This window comes from Myxocyprinus asiaticus, chromosome 2 (genome assembly GCF_019703515.2).
Source record: "Myxocyprinus asiaticus isolate MX2 ecotype Aquarium Trade chromosome 2, UBuf_Myxa_2, whole genome shotgun sequence".
NCBI lineage: Eukaryota > Metazoa > Chordata > Actinopteri > Cypriniformes > Catostomidae > Myxocyprinus > Myxocyprinus asiaticus.
The window spans coordinates 24,366,322-24,381,036 of record NC_059345.1 but is presented as its reverse complement, the minus strand read 5'-3'; the positions used below and the strand labels follow the sequence as shown (position 1 = coordinate 24,381,036).

Genomic DNA, 14,715 nt, shown 5'->3' with positions numbered 1-14,715 from the left:
GGCACTTGAATACAATGTATTAAATATTAGCAGTATCAACCAAGCAAGATTGCTGTTATACTGGATCTCAACATATCAACAGATTTCAGTACAACAGCATGATTGCAAGTGTGATTGCTTTATACACAAATTCTATAAACATGAAATTAATATCATGTAACTTACATTTTAGACACAATATGGACAGTTATTTTGTCTATTTTTGCTCTGCTAACTAAAACAGTTCCAAACAAGCCAGAGCATAATCAGCCATTGTGTCACTGAGCAATGCACAGACTGACTGACAGCCTGTCAGGAACGCCGTGAACACAGATACAAACAGTGAAGCATCCCAGTGCTGTTACACTAAATATCGGCTCTCTTGAAACACCACTTGTCCAATCAGATTAGAGGACCAGAACTAATAACTGTATAATGTGTAATAGAAACATCAAATTAAATTCAGATTTATTTTCATGTATATCTTGTCAACAGAAGGGCCCTTTCACTCCTGGCTAAACTTGTGGTAGCCCCTCCCCAATGTGATTTGACTGCCAGCTGTCAGTAATGCCGAGAAAAACAGTAACTTAAAATGTGGAAGGTTAACAACATTGGCTAAAATGCTCAAATTGTAGAAGCTGACAAATAAAAAAAAATCTCCAAATAGTTTAAACAGACTGACATCTTACAGGTGCTAATTGGGCCCATTCTTAATCCATAAAACATAAAAAAAAAAATTTGCACACTGCAAGCTACAGCAATGTGAAATACTGTGATATTAATTAAAAAAAAAGACCTCTTTCGATAGGACCCAATATCTCCTCCAAAGAGCTATAGACACTGCTGATGTATGTGTGTGAGTGTGTGTGAGTGTGTGTGTTGGAAGGGCGGGGAGGGTGAATAATGACACTAGCTTTTCCAGAGTGTAAAATCCTTTGAGGTGTACGCTACCGTGGACATACTGCTTCTTAGAGATCTGCAGCGGCTGCTTCAGAAGAGCTTGAAAATTCTGCAGGAGGAGAATAGAACCAGTTATTATTCACTTGAAACTGCCTGATTCAGTCACAATGAAAAGCATGGTGCTGTTATTTTTAAGTCCAATACAACACCACAAAGAGCAGGTTAAATTTAGCCCCAGTTTAGATAAATATTCAGACTTCAGAGTGCTTATAAAATGTCAAACGGAGTTGCTATGGCATGATGGAAGAAGTCCAATCAGTAACTGACAGAGATTGGTCCCCGAGTATTTTATGTGTTGCCCTCTATCTGTCTTCTGGAGAATAAAACTGAAAGGAGAAATGAGAGGAGAAAAATAAAGTATTAATCTGGTAAAAGGCTTGACAGCTGTTTTCTGAACCGATTGGCTGACAGACGGTGGTCTCCAGACTCTGGATCTGAAATCAAACCTTGGCCTTGCGCTCTTAAAGGGGAGATACTGTAGGTGACGTGAGTTGTCAGAAATAAAGCCATCTTTACTGTATTTTTCCTCTAGAGGACAAAACTTGTGAAGGCAACTTTAATGTTCTTTAAAGAATAAATTGAGATCCCAGATTCTAAGGAGAAAGAGAGAAAGAGAGAGAGAGAGAGAGAGAGAGAGAGAGAGAGAGATGCTAGTCATAAAAGGGTGTGTGTTTTGCATATGATAGCTCACAGAAATGTGTGTGACAGAAAAGAGTTTCCAGGTAAAATAATTATTTGTATTTGTCTGTTTTTACGTCTGAATGAAAGGTGAGTACTTGTCAGAGGGTCAGCTCTGCTCTCCTTCCAGTGTTTCATTACAGCTTTACCCTAAATCTGCTAATGCTGAGAGAGATGGGAGATATACAGCTTCAAAGCTGGCGTTTTACACACACACACACACACACACACACACACACACACACACACACACACACTCCAAAGCAATCTTTATCTTGCACTTGCACAAACAGTGATTTCTCAGTATGACTGTGCAGTCATGTGTGTGCTGGCATTTTACAAACACACACACACACACACACACACACACACTCCAAGGCAATCTTTATCTTGCACTTGCATAAACAGTGATTTCTCAGTATGATTGTGCAGTCATGTGTGTGCCTGCTTGTGTGTAGAGTACAATATGTTACTGCATGTTTCTAATTGAATGTATTTACAGTGTTGTGTTGTTAATGGTGACTAGAGGGTAACAAAATGCTTCATGTTGTCAAATACATTTAAATAGCAATGCAATCGATTAATAGTTTTTGATTTCATGTGAACAGTGCTAACTCAACTGATCCTAGATCAGCTTTCTCACTCTCAGAAGATTGACTGATTGTCTACATCTCTGTTAGTACAGCAGTATAGTATTTGTAACAGTATTTGTGACATGATCCTTTTAGAACTGTTCTGAGATTAGCGTTTTTTTGCTATTTCAGCATGTATGATATCAGTTGATCTCAGGTTATTGTGCACAGTAAATCTGGATGTGATAAATGCTGCTAGTCTGGGAGAGAGGAAGAGCTTATAATAGCAGCTGAGGCTCCCTGCTTCTGTTCTCTATCGATCTACAGCAATATAAGAGAGAGAGAGAGAGAGAGAGAGAGATAATGGAAGCGTGAAAGACTGTTCCGATTCTGTACATTATTATTATTAGTTAACAAACCCCTAAATCTAGGTATTAAATGTCACCATGTAACTCACCCATCTCCATTTGTGCTACAGGTACAGTATGACTTAACCTAAAACACCAGACACACTTCAAATAGTGTGCTTTGTTGAGCAATTTCTTTTCTAAGTGATCAGACAATTTTTCCTGGCAGACGATAAATTGGGTTAAAAAAGGAAACCATTAGATTTACATTAATGCAGTGGTTCTCAACTGGTGGGTCACGACGCAAATATGGGTCACAGGTTATGCATAGTTTGGATTGTAAAATAAATAAATAGGCTTATCAACTTTCAAAAAGGTGAAGAATACGCTTCCCATATCTTTTGTTGTTGATATTAAAGGCTGCACGTTCAATCAAATTCTGCCATATCATATTGGGTTCATCTGTCACTTGGTAATATGGTTAATACTAATACAATAATTGACACAGTGTTTGTTCAATAACATCTCATAACACACTCACTATGATGCTGTGAGCTCTTTATTTACCATCATCTTTACTAAGACCTAAATCAATACATAAATTAATTACCGTTATTAACTTTAATTTACCTTGGAGCAAATGTTGGTGTCTTGTCTGATGTTATACGTTCATTTGTGAATGAGGGCAGTTTAATCCACAACATGTGCTTCTCGAGATTTATTTAAAGATGTTAAAAAAAGAAAGATAAAACACTGTGTTTATCATCTCTAAGTACCTTGTGTCACTATTTCATAGAACATTTCTATAAAATTCCAGTTAAAACTACTCAAACACAAGTTACCCTCGTAGACTATCATTGGAAAAGGGCAAACACTGGTAAGTAAAATGGCAGACGGCAACAGTTGCTAAGACAGGATTGGTCAAAAATGCTCTTAAGGCGGGGCTTAGCGAAGGGTCAATTTTGGTACAGTTCTGTGCCACCACTTGATGTCCAAAGTAAAATCTGTGTCTTGAAGCAAAACCATTTGAGTACCACTGCATTAAATGACAGACCCAAACCATAGAACTACTCAGAATGCCCTAGCAACTGCATAGCAATGTGCTAAAAAACACTGAACGCCCTGGCAGTCACCCACAACCACTTATTTTAGGCTGTTCAGTATCATTACTACTGTCTTACCAATAAAGCACACTGAAAAATTAAGAAAAAATGAGGGAGACAAACTCAAAGAGAGGGGGAGAGGGATAGAGAAAGAGGAAGAAACAGAGTGAGAAAGAGATGATAGAAATGGAGGAGAGCGAGAGGGATGAGCGGTGTAGTATTGATTTGAGGATCAGGCTGGACTCAGCGATTCGCTCTGAATCTTATCCAACTTAATCTAGACAAGACAATACTGCTGCTCACCACGCTTTTCTCACACAAACACACACAAGGGCATATTTACACTCAAACACAGGCACTGAACAAACACACACACACTGAAAGTCAAGCGGCTTGAGGGCATTGGGTGATTTTCCTCATACATTTCCTCTCTTTGACCCTCGTTCTTGCTCTCTTCAGTTCCCTCACTCTTGCACACATGCCTCATTCTTGTGGCAGGTGATTTTGCAAAGCTAGTGGAATTCAGAGTGAAGAACACACCACTGCTCATCCAGAACTCAACTGATCAATTAGATCAATAGAGAGAGAGAGAGAGAGAGAGAGAGAGAGAGAGAAAGCAAAAGAAAACAGAGAACAAACAAAAGAGAAAAAGAGACATAAAGAGAAAGAGGACAACTGAGAGAGTGAAGGTTGATGAAGTGGTTTAAAATAGTGTGGGTGGGTGTGTGTGTATGCACTTCACTACAGTTTGGTGGACAAAACTGTCCCCAAAAGTGAGCTGAATCTGACAAATCCTACTTTTGGGACATCGACTTATAAAGCAAATATTGTTTTTCAAATTCTAAAAAAGTACAAATTTTTATTTTAGGGGTAAAAGTGTTTATAATTAGCTATATATAAAAAGTCTATGGGATGTGCTCATTAGCAAGTAAATGTTCCATTTCAGTAGCTGCTAGGTAAATAACTAGAAGGAGAATAATACTTACAGTAGGTGGTATGGGGTTCGAATCTATCACACAACAAAACAATTAACATAACATTGTAATATTAATCTAAATATAGTATGGTTTTCTAACAACTACAATTAGGATACAGTAATGAAGTAATTAGATCATTTACTTGTTGTCATGTTATAGTTTTGTGCAGAAACTTTAGAGCCTCTATGGTGTTAAAGCATAAAATACACTTTCTTACTGTAAAAGTAAAGGAGAAAGTGGTGATGCAATAGAATGTCTTCAGTGTAAACCTCCATTCATATTTATCTGCATAACCCCAATGATACAGTTATTTATTTATTCATTTATTTCCAAAGGCTAAGTTTAATAAGCAGCGCTAAATGTGAGATCTACATGTCTATGCACTATACACCTGTAAAGAAAGAATGAAATGTTCTGACTTAGAGGAAAAAAGAGAATATTGTGTTTATTATTTTGCCAAGATAAAACTGCAGTTTGCTGCAGTGAAGGTTGATGCAATAAAAGTAAGTCTGTGAGCTGCTTTGTGGATGCCATGAGAAAGAGAGACACAAAGAGAAGTCATATACTGGTGTCTGCCTCAAATGTGGCTTTTGAGGACTGTCAGTTTCAGTGTCTTGCTCTATCATTCATTATCCCAACAGTCTAAACAATTGTCTGCTGGTGCACAGGCGTGTAAAGAATCTGCTGCAATTTACACAGCCGCAAAGTGCAGAACAAGGTAAAACTATATGCAGAGTGAACCAGTGTGTTTCCGATAATAATAAATCATTATTGATAGATGACCGATTAACAGTGCCAAAATCCACCAACAGCCTAGGATATTGAATATTTTTAAACAACAGCATAAACAACAGCACTGCAGTTATCAGCAGATTGTTATGAGAAAAACTCACAACTTTCATGTTTTTCTTGAGAAAAATTAGTTTGACTGCATTCAAGTCATTTTAATTTGAATAGCACGTTTCACAATGCACACTGTTTCAAAGCCCCCAGTGAGCAAGCTAAAGGGCGAAACAAACTTCACGCAAGTACGCGAATGCAGACTCAAGCGCTTGGCCAATACATGGCCTACGCGAGGTCTCGTTGTACATACTGTACCTGCACTCTTGTGTTGCTCTGGTGGTTACAAACCTCACACCACAAGGGGGCAATAACATTTTTTAAGGCGCCACGAAACCGACTCACGAAAATTTGACTCTGTGGTCCGGTGTTTTATGAAGTCAAAAAGTCATCCCAGCATGTCCAAAATGACTGGATTTCCATAGCTAGTTGCGGCATCTCCACTGTGGACGCCTTTCCATTTCTTCCAGGCTCGGACAAATCAGTCCCGTAGTTGTTTCCATTTTCTCTTTACATTGTCGTTATCAGAATTTAGGGAAGCTGCAATTTCTTGCCAAGCATTTTTTATTCGAATGGAGAGGGGACGAGGGGTCATAAATATGTTTGTATAATCTAACTTGTTCGGCAAGACTCTCCTCTAATTGCTGCTTCGCCATGAGAGCTGTTGACTGAAAACAGAAAATCCGCTCTAGCACCCCTTGCGGCAACGCTGAGAATACAGTGCATACTTGTGTTAGGTTATGAATAGAGCGCTGACACATTTCACTACGCAACGACGCATGGAATCGAGCTTGCGTAGCAAGGTGCGTCTGCGTACTTGCGTGAAGTATGTTTGGCCCTTAAAGGTGACCGTGGCAAAGAAAAAAATACCTTGAGAGGAACCTGACCTCTGGCTTTACGTTATATGTACATAATACAATATTATTTAGTGGTTTGATCAAAAACCTTTCGGCACATGTAATTTTGCCTTCTTCCCCCGGTTTTGCTTTACATGTAAACTTTAGCAGTCTTACCAGCTTATCCAGTGCACGCAAGTTTGTGCTCAAAGCCGTTTGCGACGTCAAAAGCAGAGAATAATAAGTCTTATCTAATAGCAGGTTTCTTACGTTGTCGGTTTATTTAATAAGCTGTTTTTTATAGTTATAAGCGTCTTGCTGTGCATATGATCACACTCAGCGTCGGCTGGGAGAGGCTGGCTGTTAATTGCAACTTGCTGCTGCTCTTTCTGCCTCACAAATACTCAGATTTTCGCAGTGATGTCGCATAAATAAAATGACAGGTTTGATGTACAGTAATGTAGCACCGGGACATGACACCTTTGTTTGGCAAATTCGACAAGCTGTAACGTTACAATCTACTTGCCGTTTGCCATCAATCTTTGAGCTCCCAACTCTCCTATGCAGACTAGTTTTCCTGTGAGCATTCAGCGCTACCTCTCCGGGGAGGAGACTGTTTTGCAGCTCTCAATGTTGCATTGCTTGGTTTTAATCAGACTTATGTATTTTTTTTATGTATCATACAATACATATGATATAAAATCGTGAGCATCATATTGTACAATACTTTTTACACCCCTATTATTTTGGTATTAGGCTATATCTGTCATCCTGCTGTTTAGATATATCGGTATATTGGCACTGGTCATAAAAATATCCATATTGGTATTGGCACTGGCCATTAAAAACCCATAGCACTTGGCCACAAGTAATAATAATTAATAATAATATTACAAAAACAAACATTGCCATATTCATTTTGCAATATAAAGCAGCATAATTAAGCATTTTTGTACAGTTCAATTAACTGAATAGTAATTATAAGCATAGAAGTTTGTGGTATGTCCCCATTTGTCACTTCAAACAGCATTTAGGGTAAAATTCAAGAACCTTCATTCAAAATGTATATTAGGAAGTGTTGTAAGGCCCTCTAGATGTTAGAACCTTTTTGTGTTAGCATTTACCTTTTAGCATACTGAATCTGCTGAAACAAATACAAATACAATGATGGTCATTCCAAATTTGTGCAAATCCGCATATCTTTTTGTAGAACTGGCACAGACTCTGTGCAGGCCTGCATCTGAGAAAGTGTGAGTGTAGGCTGGTTGATTTATGATGTCAGATCCACCTGCTCAGCTCTACCAACAAGCATCACTGGGGTGTGACACTAAAGGTTTGGACAACAGGGAGCAATATCACCAGCCTTCAGTATACCGCAATACGCGCAGCCTCAATGGTGCAACAAACCCACTCTTTGCTCCTCTCTGATTCTAGCTCACCCACAGCAGAGGACTTCCCTTTATTTTTTACCTTAATCTCTCAAACTCACGAACATGCACACATTTATACATTGACAATGATGGCACTGCAGGAGTGTTGCCAGGGTGACAGAAGGCTGGTCTCCACGCTGCCTTTCCCCTCCTGAACATATGCTGCACCAGGATTACACACACATATACTCACACTACAAGAGATATGTGATCTCTGTCTCTCTCTAACACACACACATGGTGACAGCGGTGGTATTAGTCTGTCACTCACTCCAAACACTCTGAGTAATTATTCCCAAACACACACATGCATCCATGTGCACACACTGCCTGCCCTGTTTGTTCAGGCTTTATGTCCATCCTCAGTTTATCATTCTCCATCTCTACCCTTCTCTCCGTCAATCATCACAGTAGCTTTTAATTAAAGTGTGTCACACTGTGCGACTGTGTCCTATGCTTGTCTGGGGGTTTAAGTGACAAGGTTTGCATCACTCTGGTCACAAAGACAGATGACAAGGCAGAAAAAAAAAAACCCGCAGCTTGGTTCAGCTCCTTCTGTTACTGCTGACTCACACACACAATCAATACGCATCACTCACATGGAAGCCGCCCTTCAGTTTCCCTGCAGCTGTTGAGTCAGGTTCTCCTCAGTTATCAAAGTAGTATAGTAAGCAGGAGAGGAAGTGTGTGTTTGTGCGTAAAGTCATGACAAGGTCTGAATTTATTCATGTTTGAATGTGTGCTAGAATTTATAACAGTACTGGCAGTGTTAGCTTACTGGTTCAGTCTCACCTCATTAATGTGACATTCAGACAGAATGGTAATTGCAGGACAGCTGATCAGTTAAAATGCAAACTGATGTCAGTTGTAATGTTTTTAAAGGAATTTTCCAGATTCAGTGCAAGTTAAGCTCAATCGACAGTATTTGTGGCATAATGTTGATTACCACAAAAATAATTATAACTTGTCCCTTCACAAAAATCACAGTTACAGAAAGGCCCTTACACTGGAAGTGAATGGGCCAATTTTTGGAGGGATTATAATAAAGGCAAACATGTGAAGCTTATAATTTTATAAAAGCACTTACATTAGTTCTTCTGTTAAAACTTGTGTATTATTTGAGCTGTAAACTTTTAGTTTTTACAGTTGTTTTAGAGTTGATGGCATTATGTCATCATGGTAACAAAGTTTTAAAACTGGATATAACATTACACAGAAAAGATTAGTAAGCGATTTTATCAAACTAAAATCATGTTAACACACATATTGTTTACGTTTTGTGGCTATACTTTTAAAACAGAATTTAAACGGTTACGGATTGGCCCTATTCACTTCCATTTTAAGTGCCTCACTGGAACATAGGTTTAAAAAAAAAAACTCCAAATAAATTTTTGTTGTAATCACCATTATGTCACAAATGATTTCGGCTGAGCTTAACTTGTATCGAACCCAGAATATTTCTTTACACTCCAAAAACGACTACATTTTTAACTTTCAGAAGAAAATGCGAGTGTTGGTTGCCCTTGCCCCTGCAAAACTACTATGATGCTAGGGTGTTCTAGGTAGTTGCAAGGATATTGCTATGCAGTTGCTAAGGTGTCCTGAGTTGCTGTTAGCATGTTGCTATGCATTTGCGAATGAGTTCCTGGTAGTTGCTAGTCCAAGTCAAAAGAGCCCACCACCAAGTCGCAATCTGGTCTCATAGTCATGTAACTATACCTACATTTTTGCAAAATGAAATTTACGAGGCTGGTTGTACATATTGTGGCAGTTTACTGGTGAAATGAACACTAGAGGCTCTACAACATCAAAAATTAACTGTATTAACTTTCACAGAAATCACGAGTAAAACAGCAGATCATAAGTTCGTAAAAACATACTTTTTGCCCTGTTCCTTGCTCAATGCTATCTTATGATATCTAAACACATTTACTATAGCACATGACTTGTAAGGTGATATATTTTAAGGTTTACATTATACAATCAACTACATTAAAACGTTTGTTTCGATGCAATCAAATTGCACGGTAGCGTTAGGACTGAAGATGACCACAGTCCTAAAGAGCACGTGAGTCGACACGAGTCAAAAGTGTCATTTAAGCAACAAAAAATGATGTGATTGCTTCAGCAATTGTGTTTTTCATTTCACATTTACTTTTATGACACTAATGGCTAGGTTTAAGTGTAAAGTTTAAGTTAGGGAGGTCAGTTTTGTTGGTTTAAAACTCAATACAGCATTAACATTAAAAGTATCATTTGTTTTTCTTCTCACATTTGCTTTTTATGACACTATTGTTTAGGTTTTAGGTTTAGAGTAGGGAGGTAAGTTTTATTGCTTTACAACTCACTTTTAGCACCATACATTTTCACTATGTGGTGCTAAAAGCGAGTTTTAAAGCAACACCTCAGAACTGCCGTGATACGTGTCATGAACAATGTAATAACATTTTGCAAAAATGTCGCCACAGTCACATAATTTTCATGAGATATTCTGGTCCCTGGATATGGCTCGAGTCCCTCCTTCAATGTAAGTCTATGAGATGTATTATCATCTGACAGATGAACTCCGATCGCCTTGCAATTTGTGGTATCATAGATGCTTTTCCAACAACGGCCAAGGTTTCCCAGGGCTATCAACTGGTAAGCCAGGGCCAATAGCCTCGGACCTCAAGACCAAACTTGATCTGCATTCCCACAATTGGGCTTATAGCCCTGCAGCTTTGCCCTCAAACCCGCCCATAATATGCCGCCCTGGTGCCGACTCACAAACCTGTATCATCTACTGACCAATACTGATGATTCTGCATTCTCCATTCATCTGTTGAGGCAAGCTGGTAGCTAGATATGAAAAACTGGGAAATGATTATCTTGGGGCTGATGACCTGACTCAGCTAAACTCTGCCCTTGACACTGACCCCGTCTTCTTTGGCACAAGGGTAATTGCCTGGCCAAAGGCGCTTGGCCTTTGGGAACAAGGAGGCACAATGAAGCCCCGGAAGTGACAGTGGGAACACAACTGGCCATGGCACGCACTAGCACGCCCTCATTTCTCGATGGTGAAAAGCGGCTATCGATGTCCATAGCATAAATGTGTGGGACAAGATACATGCTGAAGTTTAAAACTCAGAGTTAGGGGTTTGATCAAATCACAGAAGAATTAAGAGAACTAGTGTTCATGATGAGTTTGCAGCATACAGTCTGGGAGCTTGATAGAAACCCTACAAATCTTCAGGGCAGAACTGACCCAAGTGAAATGCACAAAGGGCAATCCACGATTCCATCCAACAGCCATAAGTAAATCACATGTAATACTTCTCTGTGAACAGCTCATGTAATGGTTCTATTGCTCAGGGCTGCTGCCATCAACTGGAAGCTTACTATAACTGCAACTACCTCATCTTTACTGCAGTACACACCAACGCCCACATACAAGATCATTATTACACACAGGGGTGTTGGATGTTCATTAACCAACACAACAGGGGGTTACAGCTGAAAGAAGAGAAATATAGTGAGAGAGTCTGTGTGCGCGCTCATATTTACTTTTTTTTAAAGTGTGAGTTGGGGTGGCAACATCAGCCAGTAACGGTTGGAGAATCTGCTATAATGATTTTGAGATTAAAGAGGTTTGGTCGGTTAATTAATTGAGCAATGCAACTGTAGAATTCACCAATTAGTCCCTCACAACCACCAGCAGAACACAGAATCCAGAAGCACTATAGTTTATACACTACACATCATTTCACAAGGATGCAAACATCTGAAATGGTGACCTCAGCCCTTTATATTAGCGCATGATAATGATATTCATTCAACTCCAGCAATGTCTTCTTTAAACAAGCCACAAAAGCAGAAAGACAAAAGATTTGCTGCTTCATAGGGGCAAAAGCATCTCTGATGTTAGTGTTTCATCACACTTTCAGTCCAATTTCAACTGAAATTACCCCCTATACACCCTCCCTGTGTTTCTGCACAGTTACCTTGGCAACACACCCCTCAGTCATTTAGGCGATGGGCGAAATCCATCGCCATCCCACAGCGGCACCCTGTCGGCATGACAACACTGAAACATGCTGCCTCTGCTGTTTCTGAGGCTGAGTAAGAGATACAGTAGAGGCCTCTGTCGATCTGCAGACGCTCAACAAACGCTCACACACTCAAGTGCTGTACAATACACACCAAAAGCTACTGCAAATATTTTGCAAGTGGGAGAATGTCACTAAATCCTCTAAACTGCTACTGCCCTGTAAAAAAAAACAAAAAAACAAAAAACATGAATTTATTAACACCATAGACTGGAACTCACACTCTTACAGAAACTGAAATGGAATTCATAACACATGTGAGTCATTGTTATGAGTGCTTTACAATGATTTGCCACAGTCTTTGGCAAATTACTGAAAGATAAATGGTTTCCCCTGCTGCTCATCCTTAGGAGAACTACAGCGAAACGTATTGACGATTCTTTGAGGTGATGGCACAGATGTTTCTGAAGCCTGCATGACAACAGAACCCACAGTAAGATCTCTCTCTCGCTCATTAGCATGCTGTTGCCGCATGGCCTCTCCTCTCTGCTGTTACTCATCTGCCACTGTTTGTGTTGTGTTTCAAAAGCTCAATAAACACAGAAAGGAGCGCAATGCAGAAAAAAAGAAAAAAAAATGAATAGAGGTGGCTGTTGTTTCAGAGCACATCAAACCAGACACTGTGAATATAACAACACAGATAAACATCTCTTTGACTCTTAATGGGTTACTTAAGCTAGTAGAGCTCGGTTTGCTGTGTGATGTCTTTGTTTCTGCTCTGTGCTCAGTGAATGTGCACTTTTTTTTTGTAGTGGATTAAAACAATAACTGCTTTGTTTGGGCAGTCAGTCAGGCTTTGATGAGATTCACTGTTGCACATGAAGGTAAATGGATAAACAAACATGTGTTAAGTGTTAAAGCAAATCAATGTAGGGGCCTGGGAAGCTCAGCGAGTATTGACGCTGACTACCATGCCTGGAGTCCCGTTCGAATCCAGGGCGTGCTAAGTGACTCCAGCCAGGTCTCCTAAGCAACCAAGTTGTCCAGGTTGCTAGGGAGGGTAGAGTCACATGGGGTAACCTCCTCGTGGTCGCTATAATGTGGTTCTCGCTCTCGGTGGGGCGAGTGGTGAGTTGTGCGGATGCCGTGGAGAAAAGTGTGGGCCTCCACACGCACTATGTCTCTGCGGTAATGCACTCAACAAGCCACGTGATAAAATGCACGGATTGACAGTCTCAGAGGGAGGCAATTGAAATTCGTCCTCAGCCACCCGGATTGAGGCGAGTCAGCGCATTGGGTATTGGGCATTCCAAATTGGGGAGAAAAGGGGAGCAAAAAAAAAAAAAAGCAAATCATTGTGCGCGCGCGCACACACACACACACACACACACACACACACACTGGCATGGATGCATAAATGCCACCACTTGTGACCCATTTTTCACATTGAGTATACAGACACAGATCTAGCTGCAGATTTAAGAATGTGAAAATCGCTATGCACATGGGACCTTCAGGTCTACCAAAAGTGGGTGGACTTTTCAGCTAAACTTTTTATGCTAAAGAAATGATTATGTAACTTAAGCCCTATTCGGACGGGATTAGTTTTCTAAACGACGTTTGAGTTACAATTAGCATCACCCGATGTCTGAGGTTAAATGTACTGATTCGGACGAAGATTTCTGTGTTTACAGAGATGGGAGTGTCTGTTTTCTAGATGTGGGCGTTACAGAAGGTTGAACACGTAATTTAGGTGATAAAATGAACATATCTTTTAAACTTAAAATTACTCATCATTAAAAAAAAAATTTTTATTATTTAATTTATTGATTTAATTGTAATTTATTAATTATATGCTACATTATAAATTACTTTTTATTTATCTTTTATTTATTTTTTAAAGCCTATTAAAATACAGTTTGCATGAGTTTATAGAAGTGGCTGCTTATAATAAAACAACTGAAATAATACGTATCTGTGAATTATATTAATTATTTAATTTATTGATTCCATTGCAATTTAATAATTACAGGCTACATTATAAACTACTTATTTAAAAAAAAAAAAGCCTATTAAAATTAAATTCGCATGAGTTTTTAGAAGTGGCTGCTTATAATAAACCCACTGAAATAAACAATATGTATCTGTGAATTATATAATTATAACATTATGTAATTGAGCAGAGAAATTAAGGTGAGTATCTTACCTAATATTACAGTGGCCAGTCTTAGCAGTTTACATGTTTTGGCTCTCCTTATTATTTTTCTACATCCGAATTAAAAAGCCATGCAGCAGGCATTGCCATGCACAAACACTATCTTAATGGTAGTTCATGTAGGTCAAAATACATGAGTATAAGTGCTGTGAAAATTCAATATCAGCAATCACAGACATTTGTATTCGGACGGGATTTGATTTCTCAAGAGGACTCTCTCTAGGTAAATAGGCATTTTTACAGAGATTGTGTGAGAAAAACTGATTTTTCAGATTCGGACGGGATTAAAATCATGAAGTACATCTGTGAAAGACGAATTTCCCTAACCTTCCTCAGGGAAAGCTAGTCCCGCCCGAATAGGGCTTTAGGAATTGTTTCATAGGCAATGGATATTCTGGGCTCTATTTTCGTGAGTGCGCAAAGCGCAGCGCAACGCGCAACAACCGTGCGCAACGTCTTATTTTCGAGTGCAAATTCTAAGTGCAATTTTTGTGCCAGTGCAAAGCGCAAATGGGCGTGGGTTGGAGTGTTTGCACTACTGTAGGTGTAGACGCAAAACTGTGAGTGTATTGTATGTAAATGTAGTGGTGCAAAGCGCAATTTACTATTTTCCGAAGAATTTGGTCATTGCACTAAGACGTTTCAATACTACCTCTTAACTCATGGCAAAGTCCAAATTCTGTTCCTGCATTTGCAGTTTGGAGATGTCACCAGCAGGTGGTAATAAAGTTAATGTCCAAATTCTGAAAGTAC

At 39.3% G+C, this 14,715-nt stretch overlaps 1 pseudogene; it reads right to left on the bottom strand.

Annotated features, from left to right (window-relative positions):
- The window catches only part of LOC127415885 (DNA polymerase nu-like), an 81,755-nt pseudogene that overhangs the window by 47,106 nt on the left and 19,934 nt on the right, over nt 1–14,715 (bottom strand).